Source organism: Rhipicephalus microplus, chromosome 5 (genome assembly GCF_043290135.1).
Source record: "Rhipicephalus microplus isolate Deutch F79 chromosome 5, USDA_Rmic, whole genome shotgun sequence".
Taxonomy (NCBI): Eukaryota; Metazoa; Arthropoda; class Arachnida; order Ixodida; family Ixodidae; genus Rhipicephalus; species Rhipicephalus microplus.
Window position 1 is genome coordinate 13,740,660 of NC_134704.1, and position 14,129 is coordinate 13,754,788.

Below are 14,129 nucleotides of genomic sequence, written 5' to 3' on the forward strand. Positions count from 1 at the left end.
GAGATGCAGGTCAGTGGCGGCGGAATCCGTCGCTGGCGTTTGTCGAAGGCGATTGCAATACCGTTGTGCTTGCTGCGTGTGCCCATGGCTCTAATGGTGCACTCACACTGCAGATAGAATTAGTAGCAGGGTGAAGCAGGGGCATATCTAGACGCCCATTTTGTTTTGTTTTTTTTTTGGGGGGGGGGGAGGTATAGCGGTGGTAGCTTGAAGGAAAACCAGAGAGGCCTACTTACGTTCTCTCTCTTTTTTTTTTAGTGGTTACTGTCATCACAAGAACCCCGTCGCGGCATAAATACTGTTAATTTGTGCTCATACTCGTCCCTCTCACTCATCCTAATATGTGACAGGAGGTGGAAAAAGCACTGAAGAGAAGGGGTGTGGTGGCTGACGCAACCTATGGGGTGGAAGGGGGATCGCCGCCTACCACCTCCCCTCCCCCTCTAGATCCGCCACCGGGACAAAGGGGTGAGATAGGGAGTGAAAAGGAAGATAAAGAAAACGCAAGTGGCACTCACAAGTCTACCGGGATGGTCTGTATACCGAATGTTATTTGCGCGAATAAAGTTTCCTGCGTGGTGTTCCGTTGGAGCACTATAAAAGCGCATGGTAACCAGTACATTTTCGAACACTGCAGTTTAAAATGGCTAATCATGATTAATTCGTGCTTTGAGATTTAAAAAAATCACAGCATATCCACGGAGTGAATGATGATAAGTGTGGCGAAGCGTCCGTGCTTCTGTCCGTCAGTCGGTGCTTCCGTCCGAGCGTCCTTCTGTGTGTCCGCACCTGCTGAGTGAGTCATCGAACTAGGCGGTCAAGAACCACGACGACATAGGAGGGACAAGCCCACGGCTGAAGAAGCTTTGACCCCCCCCCCCCCCCCAAAAAAAACACATAACATTTATGGTCACTGGCAAGCTATCTCAGGAGACATTCGGCAAGCATTCTCAAATCATGAATGGTAATCTGCCAGTAACCCTCAAGAAGAAGGTATATAACAGCAGCATCTTGCCGGTACTTACCTACGGAGCATAAACCCAGAGGCTTACAAAGAGCGTCGAGCTTAAATTGAGGACGACGCTGCGAGTGATGTAAAGGACAATGATAGGCGTAACCTTAAGAGACAAGAAGAGAGCAGAATGTGTCAGGGAACAAACCGGGGTTAAGGATATCATAGTTGAAATCAAGGAGAGAAATGGGCCGGGCACGTATACGTATATATATATAGTCAGGATAACTGACTGGATTCGCAGAAAAGGCAAACGCACGAAGGGGAGGCAGAAAGTTAAGCGAGCCGATGAGATTAAAACGTTCGCAGGTATAACTTGCTAGCAGGTTGATTGACGGATCGTGAGAGAGGCCTTTGCCCTACAGTGGGCGTGGTCAGGCTGATGAAGATGAACATAGATAGCCCCTGGGTACCATAAACTATGGCGACTTTTCTACGAGTGATTTTCGGTTTCGGCCCCCATTAAGAGGACAGAACGCAGGAGGCGAACACGTAGAAGCAGAATAATCGCGAAGTTTGGCACTCGTTCCAGTTCCGTAGGTGGGCCTGCACTTGTACATCTGGTCGGGTTGAGCAGTGGGTGGCAGCATAAGTGTTCAGGTGAAGTATACCGACTCGGCCAGTGGGTGGGCGAGAGTGATGTGGTTGTGTAGAAAGCCAACTAAATGTGCATTGATGGCGGCGCACAGATCACTCAGTGGCGATAAGCATTGTGAGGACGCACGATTCTATCCTGCAAGGTCCATGCCAGCTTTACACGGCATAGTCAGAACAGAGATGGACTTCACTTTTCTTAGGCGAAGTCTCTGGTTGGGCGGGGAGGGGCGAATGTGTTACACACTGCCCCTCCTCTCTCTATGTGAGAGGCAGCTTGGATGGATGGATTGATGTGGCTGTACCCTTTTGATCGGGTTGCGGCTAACGCCACCTAGCCGTACAAATTAGTGAACAAAAACTAGATTTATCTTTTTTTTCTTTAAACAGTGAAGTTAAGGACTGGCGCTTTGCAGTGAAGGATTTAATTTTCACTCGTGCCTCGATTGTAGCCACCTGTCAGATAACCTCTTACTAGTTATTTCTACCCGCTTAAAGTCTATTTTGCCTTCCCTGTCCCTAAACCCCAGTGCATCCGAGCGCCCACTGGCTTTGGGAGAGAGGTACTCCGGCCTGGCACTCGGTGTTGTGCGAACTCATTTCTCGGGAAGGTGTGCTCTCCTTCCCTGTCTTTCCTTCCCCCATGGACTGGGTGCCGCGCTTTCATATATATGTGTGTGGGTTCAACCCAACGATACTGCTATAGTACTGTTTCGTTGCCAAACGACGGGATTCGCAGCATAACCGGTCCCGAATTCGCGTCGTTGCACAAACACCATGGAGAGGCACTGTCATATAACACGGTGACGGCAACGTCCATATTGTCAAGACTGGTGGAGGTGCTGGGTATCGGGTGGATCGTGAGACGTTGTACCCAGCAACTCCACCAGTCTTGTCACGTTTCTTAAGACAAACTTGGTTTAATGGGTTCGTTGAGTCGACTAGCCAAGCAGCAGCTCAGACAGATCGTCGTTGTCTTCTTTCACTCCTGGATCTCAACCAAGCATATCATGTGGCAATATTAACTCTCGGTAGCCGAACATATCTGAATAGTAGTTTTATGCCAGGGCATGCTAGTCCCCGAACTGCCGCGTAAACGGGACTATGAATCGCGGTCCTGGCAGCGTGTCTTTGCGGAAGGAGTGCGTTTCCCGCGGCGCAGGGGGAGCCGTGAAGCCGGAAGAATGTTAACGCCATCAAACGTGACCCTTGGGGAACCGGTCGTCGCGTTCGTCTGCGGCACGCTCTCGTGGCAAGGATCACGGCCAAGGGCTGCCGCCGATGCCGGTGCGTGCCGCGGGATTTATGGTGTGTACCCCAGAAGCCCAGCTCGGCGGCCAAGCGGAGGTTCTTCCCTGCATCGCCAGAAGCCTGCTCAGACGCCTTCCTAATGTACTGTCTTCCGATTTCACTGATAAGACACGCTCCCGACGCTTACAGGAGACCAGCGTGGTATACGTCAAAAAGCGACACATTGTATATCCGTGCCACTCTTTTGTAATGTGTCGGTGCTCGGCAGCAACATGGGGCATCATTTAACCATATGGTGTAGTAGCGCAAATTTGACGGGGACGAATAGGACAAGAAAACACGACACTCGCTACCGCTTTCTTGTCCTCTTCGTCCCCGTCAAATTTGCGCTACTACACCATATGGTTAAATGATGTCTCACCAACTAGCCCAGCTATCAACCCTACTGAGCAATATGGGGCTTTTCGGCTTCTGTTATGTCGCACGTTACTATCACCTTCTCACGGATTTCACATGATGACGGTGTCGTTAAGCTTTGCTTCCATTTGCATGACTTACGGTATGCTCAAATATACGGACTTCGTTATTTTTTTCTTTATTGACTTTTCATAAGAGTGTGATAAACGAACAAAGACGCTATGTCTTCCGGTGTGGCACATGCCCGAGATGACGAAAATAGCAAGCCTGTTAGATATATCGAGCCTAGAACGACAGAAAGTTGAGGCGGCTAAAAATAGTTGTTTTGGTTTAGCGTCACAAAACCGCAATATAATTACGGGAGATGCCGTAGTGGAGGGCTTCGGAAATTCAGACCGTCTGCGGTTCCTAGATGTGCACACGGACCTCTGGCTATTTGGCTCCGCCGTAGGTGTCGTTTGTATTCCGTTGGCACGTGCAAAAGTACATTGGCCAGACGGGTTGCTGTGCTAACAGATGGTTGCAGGGACATAACGTATACCCATAAGACTAGGGAAGCAATCTGGTGGTTCATTGACGCAGTTGCGAGAAATGCGGATAAAATGCAAATTAAAAAAAAAGTCGGTTGCTTGACAAGGTGCCGTCTGATTACACTCGAAGAAAATAAGGTAAACTGAGTGGCAAAAAACAGTGGCCACGACTTTTAATGTCAGAACAACGCCTCTTCTCTAGTCCACAAAGAGCATGCGCAAAAGTGCCCTAATAAAAACACTGTGCTATTCTTGTCGATGGAATTCGCAACTCTTCAAAAAAAAAAAATTGCACTATCTCTCTTTGATTAAAAAAAAAAAAACCAACACAGGAGGGCTTGCACATTTTTTCAGGGCTATGTTTCTAAATGTGTTACGCCTCTATTGATTCTTTTTCACTCTGCGCCTTATTTAATGCTGATATATTTCAAAACAAGAGCCTGCAAGTGAAAAAAAAAATTCATGTTTCCGCAACCGAACACCGACCAGATTGTCCACTGAATACACGGTGCTTACCACAACTAAACTGAATGTGTCACTTGCAATGAATTGTTTGACTTGCTTGCAATCACATGCTTCCCTTTGGGTACTGTGCTGCGAAGACTTGCAAAATGCAGAACGCACAAATCTGATTTTTGGCAACAACCTTTTTTGAACCTGCATGTAGAAAGAATATCATATACGAACGTAATAACCACGATATTCTTTTTGTTTTGTTATCACCATCATCAGCATTGAAACGCTTTCGTTGGCTGTGAAACCCAAATAAATTTTTTAGACGTAACGTATTCCAAGCAAAATTGTGTAGTTGATACGAGTTGATTTCCTTTCCGTCAATCGTGGGCGAGGGTGTCATCGGACCTGTTCGGTGCCAAGATAACGCACGAGACAGTGAATGTCATTGTGACCTCGACTTAATATTAGGTAAATTTCTGAGCAAGTAAGAATGTAACGTGGCCATTTTCGAAACCACTGTGAGAAACCTGAGCCAGTGTGGTATTTGCTGTTTTGGGGTGGCAGCTAAATCAACACCGGTTGCAGCTGAACCTTTCGATCAGAGCGAAGTCCCGGAAATTTGTAGTTGTTAAAGAGCAACTTCTAGCAAACGACGAGGGATTAGTCGACTGCTCTTCGGTTCTCCTCTCTCTCTTCCAGCGGTTACATGGGGTGCCATGTTTGGTAATAAACCTGTCAGGCCGCCACATTGTTCTTCCCGAATGCAGACAAGCAAGTTTCGCACTTGTACCGGTAGCGGGGAACATCAACCTCTTGCCGGCAGCTTCTTGGAAGCACAGATTATCTAGGTTCATCGGAAGTGCGCAAAATCTTGGTGACGTGTGCAAAACGTTGGTATGTGTTCGTGACCATAGTTGGGCATCGTTTTAGGCTGTGCCCTCTCCACGTGCATTGTGTGGTGTCTTTCTCCGCCTTCGTGGGTGGACCACCCATACCATCGAGCGCCGTATTGGCTGAAGCTGCGGACAATGCGCTCAGGGTTTGCAACGTGGTGCGATATAAGCGGGAGACCTTTTGTATATTTTCAGTTCTTCAAGAGTTCTGCAGTTGATTGATATGTGGGGTTTAACGTCCCAAAACCACCATATGATTACGAGAGACGTCGTAGTGGAGGGCTCCGGGGATTTCTATCACCTGGGGTTCTTTAACGTGTACCCGAATCTGAGCACACGGGCCTACAACATTTCCGCCTCCATCGGAAATGCAGCCGCCGCAGCCGGGATTCGATTTCGCGACATACGGGTCAGCAACTGAGTACCTTAGCCACTAGACCACCGCGGCGGGGCTTTCACACGGGAAGGTTTAATGTCATTCGCACCCAATGACATATACATTTATTGACATTAGTTGGCTGTCACATGAGGATGTCTAATGTCATTAAAAGAAAATAAATTGAGAAAACGAATGAGCTAGCCGAACTCATTCGAATAAGTTTTCGTCGCGATTATACACTCTCGCTGTAGTTGCTTGGCTGTAGTTGCTTGGCTGCTGGCCCGCAGGTTCAGACACAGCAGTGATCAAAAATTGTTTTCGTTTATATATAGAAAAATATCGGAAGGTATACGTTTCGCTAAAGAGGCGGCTATCATGGTATTAATGTATAAGATACACGTGATACAAAAAACTAAGAATAAAAGAAGAAAATAATCAGAGGCTTAGTAAGCAAAGGCCTGCCGTTATACCCATGCTCTGTGCTTTTCACCGAAAAAGAGTAAATTATCTGAACAGTGGTGACTTGGATCGATAAGGATAGCAGTGGTTCGTTGGGTTGCTTTTGCGCATGCTTCGTACGGACATGGAAGAGACGTATTTTCCGATAATAAATGTCAGTTGCCGAGGTCTGCTTTCTGCCTTTCAGTTTTCCCTATTTTCAGTGGCTTTCTATTGCCTTTCATACTGCTAATCGGGAGGACCTGTGTGTCTGACACCCAAGGAACGTGCGTATGTCTACAGCGAGTGGGTACAAGGTGATTAGATTGACGTACGTGTCACTGAAGATAACGAGGATGCGCAGGGGTTTTCGTGCGTAATCGCGAATTCCGATAAAGTCCAGTCGATAGTCCAGCGTTCGCACGTGTCTGACGCATTCTTCCTGTGGTACTCCCAGTACAACGATTGATTGGTTGATATGTGTGGTTTAACGTCCCAAAACCATCGTATGATTATAGAGACGCCGTAGTGGAGGGCTCCAGAAATTTCGACCACCTGGGGTTCTTTAACGTGCACCCAAATCTGAGCACACGGGCCTACAACATTTCCGCCTTGATCGGAAATGCAGCCGCCGCAGCCGGGATTCGATCCCGCGACCTGCGGGTCAGCAGCCGAGTACCTTAGCCACTAGACCACCGCGGCGGGGCCCAGTACAACGAACTGCAGTCTTCAAGTGCAGCTGGGAGCGTGCGACACACGGGCATGCCAGCTACGAGAAGCGCCAACCGCAGCGCATTCGGCCAGGCCATGACGTCTGTCAGGGAGGGCACCGGGGAAGCTCGTCCACGCTGGGGGGCACCGCAAGGTATTTTTAAATGAAACGTCTCGGCTCTCGAATGCTGCTCGCGCCTGCCCCTGTACGGGTGTACATTCGGCTGCTGTGCACAGGTTGCTGGCGGCGGCAGCGTTGCATATTCATGACGGCCCGTCCCACTGCGGCCATTTCGCGGGGGAGAGGCCGCCGGCTTCTTTGTCACTGACGTCAGGACCCGGAATTCCGCGCCGCGTGTGGGCCACGCTGCCGTGCGCCCCCTTTTGGCGGCGCTTCTCTTGTGCCGCCGCGCAGACAATTCTCACCGTGTAGTGCCTGCCCGGCAAGGCAGGATATCGGATGAGGCCTCGTCGCCAGCGGAAAATTAACGGCGTCCTATAGCTATGCGCGCACGGACCCCTCCCCCACACATGTACCAACAAAATGTGTGCACTTGCACAGAAGCCGGTACACTAACGCAGATATCGCGCACGGAAGTGGGTACACAAACGCAGATGTCACGCACATAAGCCAAGAAGTTGAGCGTCAGAATAGACATCTCAAGTGGTCTGCTTTATATATTTTTTCTTGTGGTGTGGACGGCCTTCATTACGTTTAGACTACCAGAAAGCTAGACTGTACTTAGTAAGGATTCATGGTGAAAGATGGGGCGTTCAAACACTGAAGATATGTGCTGCGTGTCGAGCTTATACCTAGGCCACACTATCAATCAAGTCGTGTTGACCACGCGCGCAAAGTTGGAATTGATATGTGCAGAACAATGCATTGCTTTCATTCCTTCTTGCCCTGGACAAGTCGCGACTGGAATCGCCTTCCTTTTGACACTGCATCCATTAATGACGTCCAACAGTTTCGGAATGTTCTAGCTAACATTGTATAATCAGGAGTTCTTCTAATGTTTTTAATGACACTGTTTTAATGATGTTATTTTATGTTGTATTTTAACGTCTTCGTGCTTGTTTTTTTTGTTGTTCCTTGCTCTGCTCACACCACTCCCCTCTGTAACGCCTTTGGCCCTGATGGTATCATAAATAATAATAAAAAAATCGGGACAACGTAAACGCCGGCATTTTCTGTCCGTGTTTGCACGCCTTGTTTTTCGACGTGAACCATGTGTGACCGTCGTGGTAGCTTAGAGACACGGACGCGACACAGAGAAGGGGAATAAAGAACCCAAGACAATATAGCAGAATTAGTCGAGGCCCTTTAGTACGCGCGATAACAAAAAAAAAAAAAGTCGCAGCTTTGCCGCAAAAGCGAAGCAATGAACGTGATAGCAACAAATGGAAAAGTCACGCGAAGAATGGCAATCAGATCGTAATGTAATGACAGGTACAGATGAACGCGAATAACTCATGACAAACGGTACGGAACCCGCAAAACGTGCATAGCCGGATACTTAGCTGTGTCTCAAGAAGTTTTCTCGGTAGAGACTCGTGCGCATGTTGCCTAGTGCAGTTCGCGACTGTGGCAGAAATGATCCCGTTGATCGAGTCCGAAAAAAAAAAAGCTCCGTAGTGGATATAAAAGGGAACATAAAGCGATGGCATCCTCTTCACAGAGGCCCGTGTTGTTCCCCGACTTCACACATCTTTCAACGCAACATCAGGGTGCTTGGTCGACATTATCGTTAAAAAAAACGAAAACCACATGCGTATATACGTAACTGTGCGCATGAAATAATTACGCGAAAGCTCCAACTGAGTAAAGGTATGATAAGAAATCGCCCCCCCCCCCCATCCCGAACGAACGCATATACCACGCAATATGTCCTGCTGCCATGCTGTGCGAATAGTGATTCCATTCATTCACTCGCACCTGGCAAATGTCTCCCGCTCACATGTCCCCCATCGTTGGACTAAAGTAGAGCGGTCTATAGCGCAGTCGTCTATCTAAAAATCTGAACGTGCCTAGCGCATCGTCCTCTCACGCAGGTCGTTGCCGGCACCTGCTCTCTGCATCGCCGCCTGTTTGTTTACTGCTCGGAAAAAGACGAGCGGACGCGTTCATCTCTAAAGGAGCGCGTATTGTATACGGCTTGTTGGGCATTATGGAAGTGTGTGTGCGCGTGTTTGTACATTGCGGAGAACGGGCGTCTGTGTGACGGCCCACGACCAAGGGTGGACGCCAGGGGATCCAGGAAAAAAAAAAAGTGCTGCAGGATCGGAAACATCGTTACCGCGCTGCGCCGTCGTTGAGCGAGCCCGAACTGCTAGCGCGGCTCCATTCGCAGCTTGCCATTTTGCTTGGACCTTCGAGCGAGTGCCTCGACGCCTGCTCTCGCGGATAAGTGAAGAAAAGAACGAGAGAAGATGCCTTTTCCAAGAGTCCCGTATTCAGCCGCGTCCTTTTGGGGTAACGGACGTTGCCTGTATGCCAGCGACGCTCCGTGTATACACAGCCGAGCGTGCTCCCATCGTCGATGCGCTCCTCACGTTCCGTTACGCGGACCAGCATCGCTTTGGACTCGGTCGATACCGATCCGTGTGCCGTACCATGCCCGCCCCCCTCAGACCACCGAACGCGGGAAGAAAAACCGAACGAGGCGGTGAAGGCAAAAGAAACGGCGTGTTTGCCCTAAGCGCCGCATTCTTAAGAGACCAGCGCGAAAGGCGTGACTGAGATCGAGATATTGACGGTACCTCCTTCTGAATTTTATTCTATTTTCTTCATTCAGCCGGGAGCCGCCACCATTTAGGTCTCCCGTGCCCTTTCAGACTCCCGAGTGTTTGCTTAGCTGCCATAGCGGGTGTGTATGTGCCGTGGCGCGCACACCCGCTACGCACACTCTTTTTTTTTTCTTTTGGCATAGCGCGCGTGCCGCGAGGAACTCATCCAGCGAACGAGGATCCCTGGTAGTCCGGGAATCAGCAGCGCCCTCTTCCTTCTCAGTCTGCAACTCTTCTTCTTTTTCACCTCCGTTCTGCCAGGCGCGTTCGCAAACAGACCGTGCAATTCTGTGCGCCACTCGTATAGCGATCCTTCCCTCGTACACTACGTAATATATAAAAAAAGAAAAGCAATAGGAGTCGGTGGCTGGGCGGCTCGTGTGAGCCAAACCGTGAGCGTGTATAAAGCGAGAAATGTGGCCTGATGGAAGGTTAAGGATCCACCGGCAGACCCTGTTAAAAAAAAAAAGAAAAAGGGTAGCCAGCGGGATCCATATACAGTTTCTGTCGCGCCCCTTCACGCGAAGAATCTTTTTGCCGCTATATGGAATCGAGCGCCCATGCATGCCGACCTGATGCCGCGACCTCAAATAATTCTTCTCTCTATCGTTCCAATTTTTCTGTTGCTTTTATCGTTTTTTTTTTGTTCTGCGTTGAACACGAAGGGTTTCGTAGCACAAAGCGAAACAGCGCGTATACATGACGGCATTTCGAAATGCGTGAACGCGAAGTCTTTTTTCGCGCCGTCTCTTTCTCGATTCGTTTACTTGATCTTACAAGCACTTCTAGAACGGGGCATCGCTCGAAAAGGTTCGTCATGCTCCATATGGGCCAACGTATCATAACGCATTTCCGAGGTGAGCCGTGAAGGTGCCGCGTAAAGCCATTTGTCATATTCTATAGAACGTTTGATCACGACAGAAACAACGCGCAGTGCGTGCGCTGTTACTGGGCTTGGTACACTTACGTAGGCGGTTATCCTGGCATCACTCCGCATTTGTTAAGATACGTATAGTCCCACCAAGCTCGAAAGGGGCCGATGTTGTGATGCAGTTGCCTCATACCAGCATCAGCACGCTACCATAGAGTCGCCAAAAATTGTGAGCTTGTTGTATTTGCCTACGGTAATAATTATTGAAGACCTTACAGTGGCACCGTCCTTGGCCACATGCACGCAGCCCGTAAAAGGCTGTTATCTGCGGAAAGCGGGCTTCTCCTCACAAAGACTGTTGCTGTGGGCAAGCCAGCTTTAAGTTCGTTCGTTGCGTACGTACAGACGCGTTCGAAGCTTCGTCGAGATTCGCACTTACACATTCTCGCCTGTAAGCTGTGAATAATCCACTTCATTGTCAAAGTAGAGAGGAATGGAGGGGAATTGGATGCCGGCAGACTCGGCATTACTTTTGCGATTCTCTACCATTGAGTCGCACATTTCCGTTTGTTCGTTTGCGCATGCGTGAGATTAGAGGGAGTGTGTGCCAACGCCGTGAGCACAGTCATGGCTGAGCATGAAGAACCTCTTTTAAACCGCATGGCGCCACCTCGTGAACTTTAGGAACAGGTTCTTGCGTGAATAGCGGGCATATGTACAATTACCACGTTGGAGGTGCCCCAGCAAGCCGCCAGGAAAAATTACTTGCATGCGCGCTGTCGATGTGTTGGTTTCGCGGTGCATGCAAATGCGGTTGGGCTACACGTGTTCCTTAACTGAGCGTGATTGCTGAAGCACGAACCTTGATCGGGGCGTCTTGCAACAGCCGTCAACGCCGATTGGTCGGGCACCCTATAGTAGGAAGATCGAGATGACGCAGCATAACGCAGTTGCGTGCATCATGAGGAAAACTCATGTGGGAGTCACATTTGAGGATTACATGCGCGTTTATCAATGAATAAAACAAACCCAGAAATCCAGAAATTTATATACCTCAAACATAAAACTAATTTAAAAAAATAACAAGGGGGGGGGGGGTCTGGTTGGCACAGCACTGTCGGTAACGCGTCGACATTTCATAAATTGAGAAATGTACCAGGGTGTAGATGACTCAATCGTTGGGTTGTGTAGGATACATTCTGAGATCCTGTGGTTATCTAACGTGGTATATATTATCTAACATTGCTGTGATAGCAATTATATGGACTCTATGGGCTGATTTTCGTCGTCACAGTTCCAAGCACGCACGCCCCCGTGGATCCGAACCACTGGCCCCTCGATCCTCAGCGCGCTGCGTTAACCAACTATATATGTCGCGCTACTCATGTCGTCCATACCACAAACGGCGAGCTACGTATGTACACCATATACCGCTGGCTTTCTGTAAATGGACTTGAAAGAAACGTTCTTGAACAAAGCTTGCATGCCTCGCTTGTAGTTATGCAACACGAAAAAATGAGACAGCCTAGTTCCACTAACGAATCACCCGTGGTATAGGTGAGAGTCGAATATCAAGGAGCAAGCAAGCTTCTCCCACTGTTTCCGGCGTTGACGCCCACCCTGCAATGTCTGAGGTTGGTGAAGTGCCTTAAACCTGCACTCTTCGCTACCAGTATCGTCGACTGACTTGACCAAGGAAGGAGACGCCGGCGAAAACGCTCTATGTAGTTCGTTCTTTGTGATGCCACACCGTGTCGTACAAACACCTGTGGAACAGCTACAACGGAATGCTGGTCGCGCTGAAGCAAGGCGGGCTCGCATACGTGAGGAAGAACGCGCTGGTGCGAGAAGCGGCAGCTCAAGGCACATTTGGCGCTGTTCGCTACATTTTGTATGGTTCCTAAATCTCTTAGCGCGTTAGAAGTGTGGCAGCTTGGGCTAGTTGGTATGGCATGACGATAGTTATAGCGCAAGAACAGAACGACGGCGCAGAGACAAGAAGGACACAGAGACAGGAAGTGTCCTTCTTGTCTCTGTGTCGTCGTTTTGTTCTCGCGCTATAACTATCCTCTTAGCGCGAATGGGCAAAAAAAATACCGTTGTTGAGCCAACTGTATAGGCACAACCCCGGAAGATGTCGAGTGTACCAGAACGCAACGCTTCGTCCGCGTCATCGAAGTGCCCGTCGTGGCCGCGAAAATCGAAGATTCCACGCAGCACGTTTGCGAACACAAGAAGAAACTAACGCACATTGCAAGGCTTCGGAATCGAAGCAGCAGCGTCGTTCTCGGCGAGGAAACATCGTGATCACTGAACGCGCCAAGAAAGCAGCGTGTCGGTGTTCCGGTCGGAATCGCGGATAATCTCGACGTTGTTTGTTGCGCGCAGTATAACCACGGCGTCGGCGCGCCTCGCACGCAGACGGTTGCGGGAACAGTGCCGCTTCTCACATGCGTACTGGCGTGCCGCGATAAGCCCTCGATAAGGCGCCTGCCCTGTCATTACCGTGTGCCGCCTCCGTGCACTGGGCCCACCGAGTCTCTGCGCAAGCACGGAGGGCCATGCGAGGCGCGTCGGAAGGGCTTCGCGAGGCACCCAATTACGATTGATCGCCTTTTTCTCTATTTACTTTCCGCATTTTTGGCGTCTCAACATCACGAACCAGAAAAAAAGCATCAGAACGAAAAATAAATAAAAATAAATGTAGCCGTATTTGGAAGTATGTGTTGGCACAAAATATTCTTTATTGCTACACTAAGGCAGCATGGTGAGAAAAGAGCGCAGAAGAAACCTGGGCAAGACCAAGAAATCTGTATGCAGGACAAGCGTATACCAATAACTTATATAACATCTTGATATAGAAAGCAGAACCACATGTTCACCGTGAACAACCAGAAACCTGAGATGTGTGAATTTATAAGGATACTTATCTCTGCCTTGATGCGCGAATCTATATGCGCACATTCGAGATTTTGAGTCGTGGTGAACATGTGGTTTTGCTTCCTATTTACAAATTCGTTTTTCTTTTCCAATAAAGGTTCAGTTCTATGTAGCTTTATTTGCTTCTCCCACTCTTTTATTTTTTTCGCGCTATTTTGCCATCATGATTTACCAACCTGTCTAACATCCTTCAGAGGCCGGCTAGTGGTGAGCTGAAGCAAGCTGTTGGTCTTCGAGGCCTGCATTGACCGATACCTTTCTAGTTCGAAGAAGCCGAACCTTTTCGGAAAAATATACGGAAGGTATAAAGTAGCGCACTCGTTAAACAGGCAAAAACGATAATTTAAAACACAAAAAATTAGTATCGCTGGCCGTACGAGATATGCTTCAGTTTAATTTTTTTATTTACTTCGGGCTCGTGGCCGGCGCTTAGGCTTGGATATTGGCTTAAATCTCTGAATAACTTGGCGGACTTTTCATTGAGTAAAGTTGCTTTTCTGTTTTGTTTGAACATCTTGTCGAAGTTTTCAATGTTTTACTCGAATCCCGCCGCCAAAACATGAAATTTAATTGTATCTGTGCTCTTGATCAAGGACGGAAGTGGTATGGGACGTGATCACCAGTATCGTGGCAGGCCGTGAGTGCATATGAGAGGAAAGGGACAAAACTTTGTGAGAATTCTTCCGTATTGACACTCGCTTCCCCGTATGTAAGTACATTGGATGCTAAACAACGAACTCTTCTACGGAGAACTACCTTCAGCCTCCCCATAGATCCACGTGCAGCCACCCCGTGGTTGAAACCGCATCGAACGCGATTATTCCTACCGGCAAACGAATTCAGCCGG